Source organism: Ambystoma mexicanum, chromosome 6p (assembly GCF_040938575.1).
Source record: "Ambystoma mexicanum isolate Mex_15411 chromosome 6p, UKY_AmexF1_1, whole genome shotgun sequence".
Classification (NCBI taxonomy): domain Eukaryota; kingdom Metazoa; phylum Chordata; class Amphibia; order Caudata; family Ambystomatidae; genus Ambystoma; species Ambystoma mexicanum.
In genome coordinates this window covers 51,644,097-51,663,945 of record NC_090935.1, presented here as the reverse complement: position 1 = coordinate 51,663,945, position 19,849 = coordinate 51,644,097, and the positions used below count along the sequence as shown (strand labels likewise).

The 19,849-nt window shown below is 44.3% G+C and overlaps 1 protein-coding gene across 2 annotated transcripts in view; it reads left to right on the top strand.

The window, feature by feature from the left end:
- The window catches only part of TLN1 (talin 1), a 1,223,782-nt gene that overhangs the window by 197,051 nt on the left and 1,006,882 nt on the right, over positions 1-19,849 (top strand). For both annotated transcript variants that reach the window (XM_069626724.1, XM_069626725.1), the window contains exon 2: positions 8,081-8,160. The gene's annotated coding sequence lies outside the window, so the exon portion shown is untranslated. The remainder of the gene's footprint in view (positions 1-8,080; positions 8,161-19,849) is intronic.

Sequence of the window (19,849 nt, the reverse complement as noted above, 5' to 3'; positions counted from 1 at the left end):
GGTTTTTAGCATGGATATTATAAATAGGTTTAAATCCGTTCCTGTACGCTTTGTGAACCCTGTTTGGCGCGGGTCGATGATGTTGTTCGTCTCTGCCCATTTTGTCAGATTTTTCTGTAAGTCTGCTGCAAACAGTTTTCCTGTTGTTGCTAGTAGCGAGATAGGTCGATAGTTTGAAGGCAAATCACGTTGACCCTTTTTATATATAGGCACTGTTCTACTTTTTGTCCATGTTTCTGGAATCTTTCTTTTTAGTACAATGCTAGTGAATAAGATGTTTATTATCACTGCCCATGATTTTGGATCTTTCTTCAAATGGATATTCGTCAGCCCGTCTGGTCCTGCCGCGGAGGAATCTTTTAATTTCCGAATTGCAGTTTCAATTTCCCCTTCATCCATCATGTTCCTCCAAGGAAGTGTTGAGATCTCGTCTGGTAAATCTACATCGTCAGCTCTGGCAGAGAAGACTTCAGTATAATGTTTAATCCAATCGTTCTCGGAGACCCCACATATAAGTCTACTTCGATGGTTCAGGGTGCAGTTATTTATTAGGTCCCATGTTTCTCTGGTGTTGGACTTTTGTAGGGAGTTCACCATTAATTCCCCTTGTTCTTGAAGTCGTCTTGTTTTAAAGTCAATGAGCCAGTTTTTATATTGATTTCGGTGTATTTTGATATTCCTTTGCTTATCTATTTTTGAATTTTTTTTGCTTTTTTTGCTAGCTCTTATTTCTTTTCTTAGTTGTTTCCTCCTTTCCACTAGTTCACTACTGTACTTATGCTTATATGTTAAAGCATCGGATTTAAGTCCTGACCTTGCTGTTTTATAGGCTTCTAATAGTGTTTCGTAGTTGAGATGGCCCGTCACATTGTTATCAGCTTCTACGAAGATCTCTTTCAGCTTTAGGATATTTTTCGTTGTTAGCTTTAATCGATTTGCCGATGGATTTAAGTCCAGAGTTGAGCTGTTTCCCTGAGATTTTGTAATTTTCTCTCTCCTCCATGAAGTTTTAAGGATGTTATGGTCACTGACATTTTGTTGTAAGATTTCAAAATTTTCTATTTCCAACATCAGGGGCAGCGAGACCCAAATGTAATCAATTGTTGTAGATGCTTGTCCATTCGACCACGTGTGTTTCCCTGGAATATCGCCACGCGTTTGACCATTTAACATATGCAGGTTGAGGCCTTTTGCCGTCTGTGCCCATCTGGCTACATTGGAATTTCCCGTCTGCAGATCATCTATCCGCGGGAGTCCGTTATTTGTCAGACATTTTATATTTAGATCACCACATAGGATTATTTGGCAGATGGAATTCTGTTCCCTTCTTTTGATTATTATGTCTGTAATTGCTTGAAGGAACTGGGAGGTTGATATTCCTTTTGAATTCCAATAGACGTTTATCATTAATAAGGAGGCCGTTTCCACATCCTTGGAGTCATTGACGGTTTCTAGCAGAGTCCATTGTATTAGGTGGGTTACATTACCTTTTTCCTTGATCCGCCAGCCACTTCCTTTTCTTATTAGTGTGATTAGGCCGGCATAGGGTCTCCCGTTTCTTTCTTTTTTTGCGGGGTTCATGGCGATCTCAAAGTTTCTGCATGCTGGCAATTCGCGTAACCAGGTCTCCTGTAAACATATTAATGTGGCATTGTTCAGATGTGGATTCTCCTTCGTCATCAGGTGCTTGAATCCCCTCGTATTCCAAGATAACAGTGATTCCTCGATTTTTGCATCCAACTGTCTTGGCTATCGTTCGTTTCCCTCTGAGGATAGGGAGCCTGCTAGCCAAGTCCAGTCTTCTTGTAGCTCAACATTCCTTTTCAAACTGTCTTTTCTGTCTTTGTTTGTTTTTCCTCTTATGCTGACGTCGTTTTTCGCCAGTTCTTCGAGTTCTCTCTTCCTGTTTGTCACTGTTATTTTGAAATTTTCTTTTGACATTCTGTTTGTTCCCTTTTGTCGTACTGGAGTTTTTGAGGCTCTTTTGTGATCACGATGTATTTGCTCTTTTGCGATATTGTCAACTTGTTTTAGGTTATTTAAGACTTCTCGAATCTCGTAACCTCGTTTCAACAACTCTTTGCCGTCTTTTAGGATTGAATCTTTGAGAGTTCTTGATTTCAGGTGTAAAGCGACTTTGTCCACACGATCTTCGTCAATGTATTCGACCACCGCTATATCTTCGTTTCTTACCTTTCTCAATTTGTCCACACAATGAAGCAGGGCAATCACGTTTTTCCGATTTAGATTTTTTCCTTCGTTTTCCTCAAGCAAATTTTCCACCAGCACCTTTATTGGAGACTGGACTCTTTCGTTTTGCTGATTTTTTGTATGCTTGCAATCCTGGTCACTTGACTGTTTGTGTCTCGGGTGCTTAGGGTTCCATGAGTTATGCGATTCTCCCGTGAGATCGCTCTTGGTCTTTGCTTTTCCAATCAAGATTTTTTCCCTATTCATTCTGTTTCTTTTTTCATCGAGAGTTAGAAATCCTGGGCTGTCGTGGTAATCGTCATCGTCCGAGTCCCAGTTTGAACTTTCATCGTTCTTTTTTTTATCTCCCCTGCGTAGTGGACTAACTTCGTTTAACACTTGACATGGAGACTCACCCACTTCCGATATGTTTTGCCTGTATTTTGCCTCCACCTCTTCAATATAGAAGGAGACATCCTCGATCAGATCTCTTGAGTTGTCTTCCGACTCTAGGCTGCTTTCTTCATCCTCGGTGATCAACACTACATGCCTTCCCATTTGTTTGGGAGACGGTCGAGATGTAGGTTCAGATTCGCTGCTTAAGGTTACGTTTTCCTTTTCACTTTTTTGATTTATATTCCTGAATATTGGCCGTGTGCCTTTTATAGATCCCTCTCCTTTTTTTGAGCTTTTCCGAGTTCTCTTGTCTTTGGCCTCTACAGTTTTGGTTATTCCAAGTATGTTTTTTGATGTATTTGTGGCTTCGACCGTGATTTTGCGTTGGTTCACCTGCCTTTGTTTTGGCCCAAACACGGGAAAGTGTACAAGTTTGTTAAATTTGTTTTTCTTACAAGGATCAATGTCTCTTGTTTCAACTAAGAGCTCAACGTCTCGTTTAGACATGTTGTCGTTTCTCGGATCTTCAACGGGATCGTCAGCTATTGATTCCTTTCGCTTCGTGTTTTCACTGGTGCTGCTTGGTCGAATTCTTGCCTCATCTGGTTCAAGCACACTTGTTTTTGATGACGTAACTTTATTCAATTTTACACTGTGAGTTAGAGCTGGGCGGTCTTCTTGATTTTCTTTGTCGATACTCTCAATATTTCTTATGTTGTGTCTATTTTCTGCCGTGGTTGTTTGTTTAGAGGTATCTACCGGGCTCGGTAGATTTTTATTCCTCTCTGCAGACTCAGTGGATTTCCGCATCCATTTTAATGAGTCTAATAAGGCATTAGTCAAGATGTCTTTTTCGTGCCTGTCTCCACTTGCCAGATCGAACAGTCTCCTTTGCCATGCTGCTGAGGTTTCTGCTTCTTGATTTAACCTCGCTTCCAGTTTCAACGCTGTTATTTCCAGAGCGGTTAGCTTGGTGAGCATTAAGGCTACAAGAGCGTTGTTGTCCTTTACGTTTTCGCTGATGGACTCGTACAGTTTCATGTATGGGGCTAGAGAGATTGTTAGTGCGGCCATTATATTATTCTGCAGTTGTGTTCCTATATGTGGGAATGAGGTTTGACCTACAACCACTTCCTCGTTGGTGTTTGTGCTCTCTTTAGTATTTCCTGTTTTTTTTTCATTACTCTGCGCGCTAGTGGTAGCTTGAGTCTTTCTTTGTGGTGAGCGTTCGTCTGTTTGTGTTGCGCTACATCTCATCGTGGGATTTTCGCCCATCTTGTCCCCTTGTTTCATTTGGGCGTCAAGGACACGGCGCCTTTTTTCGAATGTTGAATGCAATGATCTTTTGTCGTTTGGTGAATAAGTCGATAGGTCAGCGTCATCAAAATTAAGAAAATACTGAGTTCTTAAAGCCCTACACGGGGTCTTCTCAGGTCGCAGTCCATAGGCGCCGGTCGTTATTTTGGATCTTGATCCTAGGTCTTTCGGTTCGCATCTCCCAGGAGAGGGACTGCTTTCCTGGCAATGTTTTAATCTAACACCTGATGTTGTTCTCTTCGGTGTGTTTCCTTCCATTGTTTTAATAAAGTGTTCTCTCCATTCGTGTTCTCCGATCTCTTCAGCAATTGAGTTTTCCTGACCACCATTTTTAACAAAGGGTCTTTTCCCAATTAAGGGTGAATGTAGTTTTTTTTTTGCTGACTGAGGAAACTGATTTGTCAGTCTGTGTGGGTCAAACCCTTCTTTCTGACTAGGTCCACTGTTCAGTAGGCTTTGCTTGATTAATGATTCCAGTTTTTTGTAATCATTCTCGTTAGGTCCGGCTTCCGTTTGAGTCTTGTTGTTTGATTGTTCTTCAGCGACAATCAAGACATCATGTGAGATTGTGCTGTTGTCGTTCTTCTGGTTCTCTCCTTTTTCACTTGTTGATAGTATTTCGGACGCGTCTGAATACACTGATTCGTCCAGATCTTTATTCTGTGCTTGTGTGACTAATTCAGTGTTGTTTGCACTGGTGCAATCTATTTCTCTGATAATCAGTTGTTTGTTATTTTTTGGATATTGCTCTAACAGAGTTTCTGCAGGCTGTACTCCCTCATGTTCACTGATTGTTGATGTTTGACTGCCCTCATTCCTTTCTTCCACGGGCAGGTTTGCTCTCGTTTCATCGTCTTCCGTTCTTAATTCTATTTCATTTTGCTGAGCTTCCAGCAGCAAACCTAGATCTGTTAGTTCGGCGTCTGTTACGTTTAGAAGTTCTACTGTCATTGGTGTTGTTGGATCAGGGTCTTCGCAGTGTGATTCCTTTACAATTATACACTGTAGTGCTGCTGCGTTTTTGCCTATGGATAAAGGTTGTGTTTTATCTACACGCTCTGAAGTTGACCTTTCTTTATCTAAATTCTCACAAACAGTCTTTCCTTCGTCCTGATTTTGCGTGAATGTATTTGTGAGTGCAGATGAAGATGTCGGTTTGAGTGGGAAGATTTTCAAGTCTAGTTTGGTTGCAAGCCTCCTCTGTTCACTCCCTCCCATCTCTGTGGTTTCTAGGTTTCTGGGCGATTCGATGTTTGCGAGTATAGGAAAGGCACCAATCTTACCTCTTTCTTTGTGAGTTTCTTGACTGTGTCGCAGCTTATCTCTTTGTTGTAGTGGAAGTCTTGAGTTAGCTCTTGTTAGTGGGCGGGCTGTTGCCCCTCCGATTGAGGTATTGCTGTTGTCAATCGATAATGAAACTATCGAGGCCATTTTTCTCCGCCTCTCTTTGTAGTTGCCTAATTGAGGTCGAACCGTAAGGTATCTCTTGTCTCTGTTGTTGGAATTTCGTTACCTTTACTGTTGGTGTGTTTACCTGGAATAGCACTGTTAAACGTTCAAGCGGGGATCAAAGAGATAAAATCTCCGCAGTCTCCCCGAGTTTGGATGGTGCACCCCAGCACCCAACAGCCGCACAACAGCCGGCGCCCTTTACCCCGTCGGGCTTAGCGCCGCAAGGGTGGATTGCGCAGTGCTTTATGCCGAGGGAAATTCACGTGATGCGTCACGTGATCGCAGCTCCGCCTCCTCCTGGAAGCGAGCGTTGTTCGGCGTAGTTCTTAGTGACTCCAAGCGCTGGTTTGCATGCAGCAGCAGCAGGCTGGAAGACACTCCTTCCACAAGAAATGTTCCTTTCACCAAGCGATTTTTACTGGGAATAAAGGCACACGCCTCTCGGCTGGATTGCGCAGTGCTTTATGCCGAGGGAAATTCACGTGATGCGTCACGTGATCGCAGCTCCGCCTCCTCCTGGAAGCGAGCGTTGTTCGGCGTAGTTCTTAGTGACTCCAAGCGCTGGTTTGCATGCAGCAGCAGCAGGCTGGAAGACACTCCTTCCACAAGAAATGTTCCTTTCACCAAGCGATTTTTACTGGGAATAAAGGCACACGCCTCTCGGCTGGATTGCGCAGTGCTTTATGCCGAGGGAAATTCACGTGATGCGTCACGTGATCGCAGCTCCGCCTCCTCCTGGAAGCGAGCGTTGTTCGGCGTAGTTCTTAGTGACTCCAAGCGCTGGTTTGCATGCAGCAGCAGCAGGCTGGAAGACACTCCTTCCACAAGAAATGTTCCTTTCACCAAGCGATTTTTACTGGGAATAAAGGCACACCGTTTTGTCTTGTCATCCCTCTGTTTTCCTGCGCCTAGAAACACTTGTGTACAGGCGTTTTATAAATGATTTATCATATCATGCGTGTTGCAAATTGAACTTTCCCTTTGCTATCCTGCTTTAAATGCCTCCTAGATGTGTCCTAATGCTCCCTTATAGGCATTGCTAAAACAGTCTTCATGTTTGTTTCTTTGGCACCCGTTCTCCTGGCTGTAGGCTGCACGTGGCCCCCAAGCAGCTCCTATCCCCCCACCCCCACGTGTTCGATCCCTGAAGTGCAAGTCTGGCTCGCAGTTGGCCGATCGGGGAAAGGCTGTGAAGAGACGCAATATGCATAGTGCAGAAGCCTCAACTCGTGGGCTTTGTTTGTAATGACGCCATGTTCCGCTACCAAATTTGCCATTGAGATTGGATCCGAATGATTCTGGAGTTCCAAGGTTGCTGGGTCAAGAAATGTTATTGATAAACTGGACCCTTGGCAGCTCATTGCCATGTGTACTGCGAGTCTCGCGCTCTATTCCACTAATCTGACATCTGGCTCTAGTATCAGTATCACTGATGAGTAGTTAAAACAGAAAACTAAATGAAGGTTCCTCGTTTTACTATGCATGGAGTCTTCCCTTTTATTCTTTATTCCCAATTATGTTTGCCATTGGCTTGGTTTTATTGTACAAATTTTAACCTCTTATGTAAGTTGGGTATTTTTAGCATTGCAGACATTCGTTTTCAGCAGTCTTTGGTGGCAGTATGTTTTATACCGCGCACTGCTACCACCCATGGGCAGTCGCCAGGCGCTCGCGTGCCTCTGCAAGAAGAGCACGTACGGGGTTGGTTAGTGAGGGGAGAGCGGTCGGGTCGGTACAGAACCAGCAGAATCTGGCGTATGTGTGTAGGCTTGCAGGTGGTACGGGTGAGGTCCAATGCCGCCGCCGTTGTTTCTATGTGACTGTTATGTTTTACGTGCAGATTGGATGGTATTTCAGGGTATGGGCACTGGCTTGTTGTATCCGTATTGGTAAGGTCCAGTGTACAGGTTTGTTGTTGTAAGCAGGTGTTACTTGTGTGGGTTAGTGTAGAGGTTGGGTAGCCCAGTGGATGTGTATAGTGTTTGGTGCTTTGTTGGAAGAAGCGGGAGCATGGAGTTAGTCCATTGGCTAGTCTGGAAGTCCTTTTAAGCGGCTAATCTACACTATTCTCTATAGTGATGAGCATGGTTAACTTCACAGTCTTAGTGTGCTGCATGGCCAATCTTCACTAAGTGAGACGCGTGGGTGGGCCTTCGGCTGCTAATAGCAGCCTACCTACATGAAACCATTGGACTAACTGCAGAGTTTGGCTTACTGGCGCAAGAGGGCTCACTGCATGTAGGCATACGATATTGTTTAGGAGGGGTGAGGTTGTCCGTAAGCCTGCCACACTAGACGCCTGCGCCTTTGGTCTCACGCTGTAGGACCCGACCCGTTCCCAGCTTGTAAAATCTACCTGTGCGGGCAGTCGGTAATGCCCTGGTAGATGCTATGTTATGGAAGTCAGTTGGCCGCGCTCTACATCTACTTCACACAGACGTCTGTCGTTTTACAGTTTTCTTGTCATGTGCATTTTATTACACATTTTTGAACGCGTGTGCCCTTTTTTTAGGTGGTTTTGCCGTTCTCACACATACTTTAAATAGATTTCTTTTCTGCGCATCCCCCTCGCCCTTGCTGACTCATTGTGGGTTTGCCATGCCCCACGCTGCTTGCGTTGAGTAGAGTTCCATGGAAAGAGTGCTTGGGCGAGCTTAGTGCTGTGCTTGTGGCCGTGGTGCACGTTTATGCTCCCCTGACTGTCTTCCCCTTTGGCTTCTTCCAGGACCTGAAGGCGTGTGTACAGAGACAGCCCGCCAGAAACTCCCTCCAGGGCGACCCGAACACCACCTCGCTGCTACCCAGGTAAGTCATCCTGAAATATTGTACCTATGTTCAAGTGAGGATTCTGTAACGGCGCCTCGATGCCCGAGGGCAGTTTGTGTGCTTTATAAATGCAAATAAAGTCCCTACTGGGCAGAGGCAGTGTGATGCTGCCCTGGATTTCCTCCTAGTGCCAGAACTAAGAATGGAATAGGGCGTGATGGCCTGTATGCAGGACTTGCCGTATTTGTTACTCTGCTGGTGTCGCCACTAGCTAAATGCTAAAACTGTCCCTGGTGATGCAGGAGGTGCTCAGAGGGGTGCTTTACAGAGTTTAGTTGGTTTGTTAATTGCATGTGGAATTGGCTAGCTTCTGTTTCACAAAGCTGAACAAATGCTCTCTTGTGCTAAAGCTGCCCACACTTGTAGCAACGCCCTCCGATGTGACTACCCCCTCTGCTGTGCGACTACCCCCCTCTGCGGCCTGCCTTCCCACTAGAGGCAGCGATTCTATTTGGCAGACATGCCTGGGGCCCTCCTGGATTCACAGCAGAAGCGGCTTGCTCTGTCCAATCCACATTAGGTGGTCCGTATTTAGAAGACAAAAGGGCAGGAGGCATGGCATTGAAATGAGTTTGGCCTGAAGCTGGCATGCACCTGTGTCTGGATCCCTTCACAACGAATGTCTGGCATCTATCGATCTTTGATGGAATATAAAGTGGTCTTCCGTAACACAGCTTCTGCCATTTTGGTAGACTTAGCACATGGTTCTGGAAGATTTAGTTGTAGCCAATATATGGCTGGCGCGCTATATAAATGAATTGACGTGCTCACTATATTTTTTTCTTTTGCGCGCTGTGTCCCCGATGTGCAGTCACCTGCATTCAAATCCAAAACAATTGGGCACCTCCACTCCTTCAACTTACTGTGGAACCCATTTACCCCACACGTAGTGGTGCAAAGCACGTACACAGCCACTCCAGGCGCCCTTAGGAGTACCTGCGCTCGCGAGACTGGAGCCCGTCTGAGGGGCTGACGACAGTGCATTGAGTATTTCACCTGAGCGCACAGGAAGAAACGCAACTCCCAGGACATGTCAACTAGAACACGAGGCTACTTCTCGCATGACTATAGGAGGACCTTACTGACCCCTTCCTCCAGGACCTTACAATTACTCTCCTCCATCTTTCACCGGAACACCAGCTGCGGCCTCCACAGTGACTGTGCCAAACATCATGCCATCAGTCCGTTCCCATCACACCATTCTAACTGGGCACAGGAGAGTGATGCGCAGCGTGCTCATGTCTTTATGGGAGACCTGGCTAGAACTTCCAGTCCGTGTTTTCATCCCTATTGCAACTTACTTCACTTCATTATTACATTTCATGATCAGTTAGTCGGACTCTCTGATCCCAAGTGCCCAATTCTAGTGGGGGAGGGGCGGGGAATCAGGTGGGGGCGGCAGAGCGCCACCTACGTTTGGAACATTCTACATCACAAAGGCAGCCCTCCAGAGAATGGGTGTCTCTCTCAGCCATTCTTATTTTACTCCCTAGAGAGGCACATACTCCAAAGAAAAAGCAACTAAAAACACTCCCAGAAAAAATAGGAAGAAGCCAATATGCGCTGCTTTTAATGCTCTATATGTCTACTGTGTTATTGGTCCCCCCTTTTCTGTCCGTTCTATTTCCTGTGTATTTGATTGCTTTGGTCCAATGTATGTACTGGCCCAATTTGCTTGATGTTTGTAATGTACTGTGTTGCTTCCTGTATGTTCCTTTAGCTTTAAAATAATTTAAAAAAGAAACTCTTTTAATGTGCACAAATAACTAGGTGCAAATATTTATTACAAAACATTTGTTTCACAGTTTAAAGATATATTTGCTCGCTTAATGAATTGCTCCCGTTGGGAATGGGACATACTTTTTTTTTTTTAGTTTGTTTTACTCCCTAAAAATATATTTTACTCCCAACTTTTAGAAAATGGGGAGTAAAATACTTGCATTTCACAATCTAGTTTAGAGTAAAAACTTCCGTTGAATACACTGGCTAAATGGAGGGGGCACCCTGAGAGTTGTAGTATAAAAAATGTCCAGAGAGACCTATCTTTAAGATGTCTTCATGAACAGCTTCACCATTAGCCTACTTCTTCTTAAGGAATTAATCCCCGTTGGGACACAGACCGACTTTTTAGTTTAACTAACTCTTCAACTCAGCCTTAGTTTGTTAGGTAGGGAAATTCCACCTTAGCATAGGGCAAGTTAGGCCGTTTTCCATCCTGACATTTAAGTTGGTGTTTTTATTTTGAACTTTGAATCTGTCCTTGTTTTGCTTCATGATGCCTTCACATCCAGAAGGGGTCCAATCCGGGCCGCTGTGGCTCTTGTGGGATGTTTTTACCCATGCATCCGAGCCCTACCTCAAAACTGTGCAGTACTGACATGGAAAACATCATGATGGCCAGAGCTCCACAGAAAATGCACAGGAAAATCCCATTTCGCCTATGTTGTGAGCTCAGAGAGGCAATGCTGGTTGCCAAAAGCAAACCCATAACTGTTGGGAATTCATTTTTTCTTGAATGTCAAATATGGCAAAATCATGGGCACAGAATTACTTTACTTCAGAAACACACCAATGCCATGTCCTGAACATGGACAATATACTCCATGTAATATCACTTGCTGAAATGAATCAATCTAAAAAAAAATCCCAAGGATGGATGCAGTAACCACAAAATCCTGATGGTGGCGCCAGCGGTCTAAACTCTGACAGGAGAGCTGTCTTGCAAAACTGTCTAAGTGCAAAGAAAGGGGTCCCATGTCATTAAAAGTTCAAAGGGGTTGCCTGTCCTAAGAACTCTTGACACTTCAGAACTCAACACAAGAAGCCAGGAAATAACAGGGTTCTGTTAATTAAATGCAAAGTGGCTCCCTGGCCTCCTGATCTGAGCTTGCCAGACACCACACAAAGGACCCTTTCCTCTGAAAGGAATATGTTGATTTTTACTGTTTTACTGTCAATAAAGGCCTGCCTGCCAGAGGATGCATGTGACTGACCCACCCAAGTCTTGGAGGCGGACTCCAACACTCTGAGGACTGAATTGAAAGTAAAATATATATTTTACAAAAACACTGATAACTCTTTGTAATCAAATGACAGAAATGTATAACTTTGAGAGCCTTAATTAAAAAATGTACCTTTAATTCAAGCCCAAACTCCAAATTGTGGGATATTCTGGGACAAAACCCTGCTGTTTATTAATATTACAGACTCCGTTTCAGCTAGACAAACGAAAATGCATTGGTATGTGGGTAGATATGTGAGGAACAGTTGTATAAAATTTAATGAAGATCCAATGTTGTTTAGCACATTAAAACGCGCAAAATATTGCCATTTCTGGATGCAAGCTCCTAGAAACGCCAGAGTCAGAACAGGGGCTAACATCAGTAATGCCTCATGTGTGTATGTCATTTTAAACAAATGTGTACCTATGCAAATATGTCTTTTGTTATCAAATATAGAATGTGTGCAATTTGACAGGGGAGTGTCCTCTCTGCAAGCCATAAAATGACATCACTCTGACACAACTTAGCTTCCCCAATCAGGGGAGAAATGAAAGCTGGACCAATGGCAAGTGGAGAGGGGTAGGGTCTAGTGATGCTGCATACACACCCACTCTCAAATCCCATAAAAGCAGACAGTCAGGACAGATGGGGACCTTCATTTCCATCTGCCGCTGGAAGCTCTGCCGGAAAAATCCATACTTACCTCCATCAACCTTCAAGGAGCCAACACTTAGACTCCAAGATAAACAGAGACTACAGAACCTTAACCAAAAAGGCCACTGCCAGCAAGAGTATTTGTCAACAGGCCTGAAAATCTTTTTGCAACTGAACTCTTCAGACAGCCGGCTGACGCCGTCTGAATTTTGCCAAGAACTTTTGCAAGAACCCGGTGACAGAAATATCCAAAGAGAAGGCAGGACCCGACCCAGAGAACCGGTGCCTAGCAGAGACCAGACCAGAGAACCAGAGTGCTGACCCCGATGCTGTGAGCAGTTCCAGAGGCCAGGCGCTATGAGCGGAACTCGGGAAGACCTGACCAGACTGAAGTCCGTGACCAAGTCGCTTTCCGGTTCAAAATCTCTTGTGAGTACTCAGCAAAACTCAGAACACATCTCTTGGTTAAAATCATATAATTCAATCCATTTTTAATCTAAGTAGAACTGCAGCTTAGCAATTGTGTTATTCTGCCATCATTTCTAAAGCTGAAAAAGTGTTGCGTTTAAAATTTGCAAAACCAAAAACGACCTTCACTAAATCGCTCATATCTCCGCGACTGTTTGTCTTAGAGACTTGCAGTAACTTTCATCTGAAAGCTTAGAATCTTAGCTTTTAATCGCACCAAGAACCACATTCCTACCCCTTATAGTTTTACCGCGATCGCGGAACACGCATTCGCGAATTTTACCGCGATTTGCAAATTTCTCCACGTGTAAAAAAATCTGCTGCTGCTTGCCTTCCATTTGCCAGAAATTCGTTTAACCTGCTAATCATTCCTGAATCATTGCAAGAGTGAGCCTGGACTAATATTAACTAGATACCACTCACCCTGAACCTCTAGAGGGAATTAAAAGCATTTTAGTATATTTTTTTTTCTTCATTGCCAGCACATATCAAAGCATTTTGCCTGTGTTTTCAACTTCTGTAGTCTAAGTTGCTGGGTGAACTGAATTACGTTTGAATTGCATTTCTGAGAATTGTGTGCTTCCTTCCATTTCCTTGCATTGCATAAAAAGGGGGGGGTGAATTGTACAAGAAAGTGATTACATTGTCTTTTGCTGTAATCCTATCAAGTTATTTTCTGTACTGCATTTCATTCCACATTGCATCCATTGGAAACCATAAAAATATTGTTGCTATCTTATCCATTTCATGTCAACTCCTTAGTGATTATCAAGAAGTGTGCTAGTGCCAGATTCTCCGTTGTTAATCTTTATCATACCAGATTAAGTGTGATATCCAATTATTAATTTATTATAAAGCGTGATATAATATATATTGTTTAAGTTATCAAACCTTTAAACTTGCAAAACAGAACTACTTCTTGGCTCAGTGGGGTCAGGAGGATTCCAAGAGAGGGGTGTTATATAGGGGTAGTCATCCAGAACGCATGAACTGGACATAAAGGTATATCAATAAGGGTTTCCATTCAGTATCCCAGACTAGGCATTGACTTAGCTGTAGTGTTGAATTGAATCCTCTTACACTCTCATGCTCTCGTGTACACCAGGCATCCTGGCACCAGTAGTGTGCATTGGGATCAGACTGTCCCAGCCCACTTGCTGGGTACCCACACACGTGACCTGCAGTAGCCCGTGAAAGATGCAGCTTTTGTGGACATCTGCAGGCCCAAATAAGGAATTCCTGGGTTGGACAAAATGGCCAAAGGAGTAGATAAAAGATCTTGTGGCACGGCCATGACGGACACTAGGCACAGTCATGAGCCAAGCGCGGTATGGCTCGGTAAAATGTTATGAACTTAAATGAAAAAAATTCGGCTGCCAACATTACACTCCTAGGCACATTGTCCAGTCACCAAAAAATCTTCAGTGGATGACTAGGGCCAGAAAACACAAGGATGCAATTGCGAGGTACAGTAATGTATTTTTTTGCCACTTTTGGTACCATTTTATCTTTACGCAAAGTCGAAAGACTAAGCAAGAGAAACAAAGTGTCTCAGTACTGACAGCCTGACGGTCGTGCCAGTTTCCCCGTAACCATGAGCGAAAGCCCAGTGGAGTGCAGCTGAAGACAATTTTACAAACACTAAGACGATGTTTGAACATGGAACAATAAGATGGGACCAGAGGGTCTATACCAACTGTAAAAGCAAATTTGTGATCTTCATAGTGAAGTGCCCCTGTAAGTTATGTTGGCAAAATTATCTGCCAATTAAGACAGAGGATCTCAGGGCATCGATCCTGCGTACGCGATCAGGTGCCTGACAAACCCCTAGTGGATCATTGCATACGTATAGGGAATGCAGACCAAGACCTGTTGTGGTTTGTGATAAAAATGCATAAACCACACCCCAAAGGGGGGTGATCTAGCAGCCCAGTTGTATGAACTGAAACAATGGTGGATATATAGGTTAAATACGGTAAAACATGGCCTTAACATTTCGGTCGAATGGAACAACCTTATAGTATAGCACTACCACAGGGGCACTCCAGCAAATGTAGAAAGGGGCACTGTAATTCAGGTTCTTGGTGTATGATGATTTTTATACATCAGGTGGAAATATATTGTATGATAGAATACATAGTGGATTAACAACTACTAATTGCATGCAGCGATGTATATACATCGACTCTATGTTGCTGAACACGTCGTGTGATTGTAAAAGTGTAATTAGGGTACATTAGTGTTGCCAGTTTCCATATCGTTCCTTAACACCTTCTGTTTAACACATTGTACATTTAGACATTTGAGGGTTGCATTCAGGCATGTTTTTGACTAGTGTATTCCTTTGCGTTGAACCATTCTGGCTTGTGTCAAATAGGAATCAGAGCATTAGTGTTTGCCAGCTCTCCTAGTGGGTAACATGATTATTATGAGTAGGAGGTAGGGCCACACAACATATTGAGACTGGTTATGTGATCCACTTGCTATCCAGTTACTCGTAGTCGTGTGGAACATAGTGGCTTATATCTTGAACTTGCATTGCGATAGCTCATTTATATGGCTCGCGGAGCTCCGCCTCCCGATCTGTGACAGCGCCCCTGAGTGGGTGCATATAAATTCTGACATTGTTTCAAGAATTTTTCCATTGTTCATAAACACTTTTTGGGGCTGCACCCTCATTACTTACAGTAGGTGGGCTTGTACCAGTGAGGATTGCTGTACTGTTATTGGGCTTATTCTAGCCTTTCAATTATGGCTGTCTCTAGAGCATACATAGTCCTTTGTCCATCTCGCGTGACTCGGTGTTGTGTATTGGTTACTTAGCAACCACTCCTTAGCCCCGTGTTGCTTGCATCTTCACCTTTTGGCTGGCATCGCTGCGTTTCTGAGCTAGTATGTAAGGATGCAGCACTGGAGGACATCTGACACCAGCTACTCGCCTCGATTGTGGGCCGTGCACTATAGTACAAAATAAGGCACCTCACCATTCTTATACAAACGGCATTTGGTATTAAGGGTAAGTCCCGGTGGGCACGTGTCCCGAGCATGTTTTTTTTTCTTCTTACGGGGCGCACACTTCTCACCTCTCACTCTGCTTAATACAAAAATACGATACTGAACGTATCGCACTAGGTACTAGAGTGGTGCTTTTCCCTATAAGATTCCAGTTTTTTGAATGACCATTTCATGATGGGCACTATTGTAGGGTCTACACCTGGCCTGGATACATGTTACACTAGGATTGCGAGACCTGGCCCCTCTGCCATACAGTATTACAGCTGGCTTGGGGGATGGCACCACCTGCCTGATAATGAGACAAAATCTCTAGACAGTGGTGGCCTTTTTGAAGGGACAGCGCAAACCCTCCAATCCCCCTTTACATATCATTTTACATATAATTGTTCAGTGTGTATCTGAGGTGGTAGTGTATCTGAGGTGGTAGTCACCTGATAGCAGCACTGCTTTAAAAATAATTATAGGATCTATCCGCCGGTTAGATTTACTCTACAGTACTCCATGAGAACTAAGATCCAGAAGAAGTAGAGGTCAACGTCCGGAGAGACTGGCCTGCACAGAGCAGGTAAGCCACCTGGGATATACTGTGAACTGGGACATTTGCAATAATTAAGAGTTTCTAATACACTGAAACGGAGTCTCTGAAACACTTGTGTAGAGGCGCGTTATAAACGCCATATCATACCGTACATACACCCTATATTGATCTATAGGTTTTGGAGAACTACGACTTCACGTGATATTTAATCAAGTGGGCTATCTAGACCCCCACTAGTGGTCTGGCTACTACTTAAGGTAGGGAGCGCAGCAGTTAACTTTGTGACTATCAAAATAATCCCAGACACAATTATTCGTCCTATTGAACCTATGTCACACCTCTTAACATGTACATACAAATTAGCTTTTTTATTTATAGACTGAGAATAGATTTGGTTGTATTGAAAAAATTGGTCACGTCCTGATTAATGCTGCAATTGATAGGACCCGCAGTTAAGTGTCAAGAGACGGCTGAAGCGGTGTCGACTTTTGAAGAAACAATGACGACACTGCAAACAAAGGGCAGGTCATAACATATATATTAGTACAAACTAGGTTTGAAAGGTCTCTGAAACAAGCCAGGGTTCTTGTTCATAACTTGCATACAGGATCTGTGGAATATAGGTCTCATGTTGTAAATGTTTTTTGTATGAAAATCAAAATAGATGTCCATGTTTGTTATATAAATATGTCTATACGTCTAAATGTGGTCTGTAAAATGTGTACATAAGAATGTTTTAACTTTTTGATATTTGAATACAAATTATATTTTGGATAAATAATTACACAAGTCTTCCATTGGAAATAGATTGAAGCACTTTTCGTGTTGACATAAATGTCTTGATAATTTTGCTTTGCACATGCCATCCCACTTAAGACAGTAACTGCCAGGTCATTGGCATTTTCACTAGGGTTGGCTTGCCTAAAGAGCTTGTGTCTAACAGAGGCAGCAACATCATATCCAAGTATATCCAAGCCATGTGGAAGGAGTGTCTCTTAGACGTTCATCAGCTTGTCTGAAGACCAATGTCTTAAGTGGTTTAACAGAACTCTCAAAAGCATGATTGGTAATCTCGAGGAGCCCCAGAGGAGAAAGTGACATCTCCTCTTAGCATGCTTACTCTTTGCCTACAGAGAGGTCCTTCAGCAAGGGGTTGGTTATAGTCCCTTTGAACTTCTTGGGTCACCCTGTCGGGGGACCACTACCTATAGTCGAGGAAGGATGGGAGCTCCCTACTCCTTGTGTCACTACAAATGTGGTGGATTATGTGATGGGATTGAGAAAGGGGATGGCCCTATTGATGGCTCATGGGAGGATCTTCTGCGATGAACAATGCTATTCCCAACTTTCTGAGGACTTTAGGAATCGGATGCTACCCAAGCCAATGAGGGGGACCACAAGGGATCCTTTGTACGTAAAAATAAAATATAAAAAATCCATTGGATGAACAAGGGGCCCCCTTGGTTTCAGTATTCTCCGCTTTTATCTCGGTTTGAAACCAAACTTGGCAAGTCTGGAGGGGGTCCCCAGAGGTTCGGATTCCTGCCCTTGATTCAGCTTCAAAGTGCACAGGCTCTGCGGGGTACAGGTCCGATTTACAACAGCACTGTATCTCGTCGCGGTTGAAAAACAAAGAAAACACTGATGCAGCTGGTTCCAGGGCACAAGTAGGACCGCAGTAAAAACACCTTTAGCGACCTTCAAAGCGATGCAGGGGCACTCAACTTTCGCGATCTGACGCTCTCTTCTGTCTTTTGGCCAAAAGCAGCTGGGACAATGAAATTCAGTGAAATGGTACTTTGGGGAATCCTAGATTGCACTGCAAAGTTTTGAGGCAAAATCGAATGCTGCAAAGCTCAAGGTTCAAGTTGGACAGTCCACTGGATGGCCCTGGAACACTTCTGAACAAGCTCTTTTGCAGGGCAACCAGGAGGCATTGAGAGTTATTGGTCCCACCACTCCAAAGGTTTGAAGCACCTTCACATGCCTTCGGAGATAGAGGGCTAAACGGCTCTCCACCAGGACAAAATCAGACCTGGGGTCTGCTAGGCTCTTTTGGTTCTGTCTAGAAGTCGATTCGCACTTGTTGCATCTATGGGTCTGCGTTCTTGACCCGCCCCCCCTTATCTCCACAAGTTTAGTGAGGGCTTGCACCCAGCCGGTTAGATCTGCCTCACCCCTGCACATCAGCAATGGTCCAACCAGAGACCACTGCGACTCTCGTGCTCACCAGACAGCCTGGAACCAGTAGTGTGGATTGGGACCATAGTGGCTCAGCCCACTTCCTGGGTGTACACACGCGTGACCTGCAGACGCGGCTTTGTCCAAATAAGGAATTCCCGAGTCACAAAGACCAGAGGCAGAGGGGGGAAGGCCAACTGTCAAAATGGGCAAAGGAGTAGACAAAAGACCTAGTGGCACAGCCATGATGTACAGTAGCCAGCAATGCACCAAGCACAGTATGGCTCGGTAAAAAGTTATAAACTTACACACACGTTTCTGCTGCTACCAGTCCACTCCTAGGCACATTGTCCAGTCACCAAAACAATCCTTTGTGGATGACTAACACTATAAAATAAAAGAACGCCATTGCGCAATGCAGTTATGTACTTTGCACAATGATCTAATGTTGCCAAAAAAGTTGAGAGACTAAGAAAAACGACGTTTCTCAGTACTGACAGCCTGAAGGACGTGTCAGTTTCCCCCTACGGATGAGCAAAACCTCAGTGGAGTGCAGCTGAAGGCTGTGCGCCACTGGCAAAGGTCAGGATGCTGGTACAAAAGCAAAATGTTTGGAGGGCGGCGACAAATATACAGGTAAAGCAGTCGTGAGAGATATATTTTCCCTACCCAATGGCAAGCTCAATAGTGGGGTTGGGCCTGGGTGGAATAATCCTAGCAGTACTACACAGAAAACCGCACCCCTCAATATCGGATTTTTTGGGAGCCATTCAGGGACCATTGGTTTCGGATCATGAGGCACACTGGTATAGTTGTCAACCTATGTTCTGTAGTGCCAACAGCAGACCTTCAGTGCCAGAACTTTTTTTTACCCAACAAAATGGCCATAAGAATACCAAAGAGTGACAGTAAGACTTGTGCTTTGCCCTTCACAGTTCACACCTACCTGGGTTTGACCAGGCTCTGGTTGAATCCCCTTGAACTGGTAGGCGTGTGGTACATCTTGTCAATCCTTTTTCAGGTTAAGCATTGCCCCCTCCACAAACTGCTTCGGGGCTGGAGACCATGGTATCCTGTTTTTGGAGAGAGCTACTTACCTTCAGATGTGAGGCATAGGGGCAGAATGATAAAACAGGACTCTACCGGGATACCAGACCTGACTTGCTCAGTGTCCTTGCTCCTGAAAGAGGCAAAGACCAACCATAGTCTTATACATCTTCTGTTCCTCTTATGGATGGATTTGCTGCTAACCTGGTTACAGGGAGGCTTTTGTGGCCAGTCCGGAGTGTCCAGAGGACTCTGGGATTGCGATTCCTGAGGAGTGGGTGGATTCCCTTCATAAGATCCCCACCCACCACTGCCAGACACAACTCTGCTTCTTTTTAGCTTGATCTGTAATTTTCTCCTCTTTATGCCTTCAATAGTGAACGTTCAGTAGCCTTTATAACTTTGATCTGTTTTACCCTCTGGGGCGTGGGGGTAGGGGAGGAGTCTCCTTGAACTGAAGAGCGAGCGGGAAGGATTGAGAATCATGGTGCTGAAGGATGTTTGGGTGGGGAGGGCGTGGGGGTAAGGGGTGTTCTGGTTGGTTGCTAGACTGGTCACAATACCGTTTTCAACCCCACAATTCAGTGAAATCTAATCCATTTATTGATCAGAATAAGATAAGATGTTCAAATTTGTGTTGAGTCATCTGTGGATCTTGTGGACGTTCATGTCCAGATGTCTGTCATTCTGGTTGGAATCTGACTGACACCGAATTTTTTTTTTTGACAAGCTGTTGGGCTTCTTGGAATCCAAGCAGGAGAAG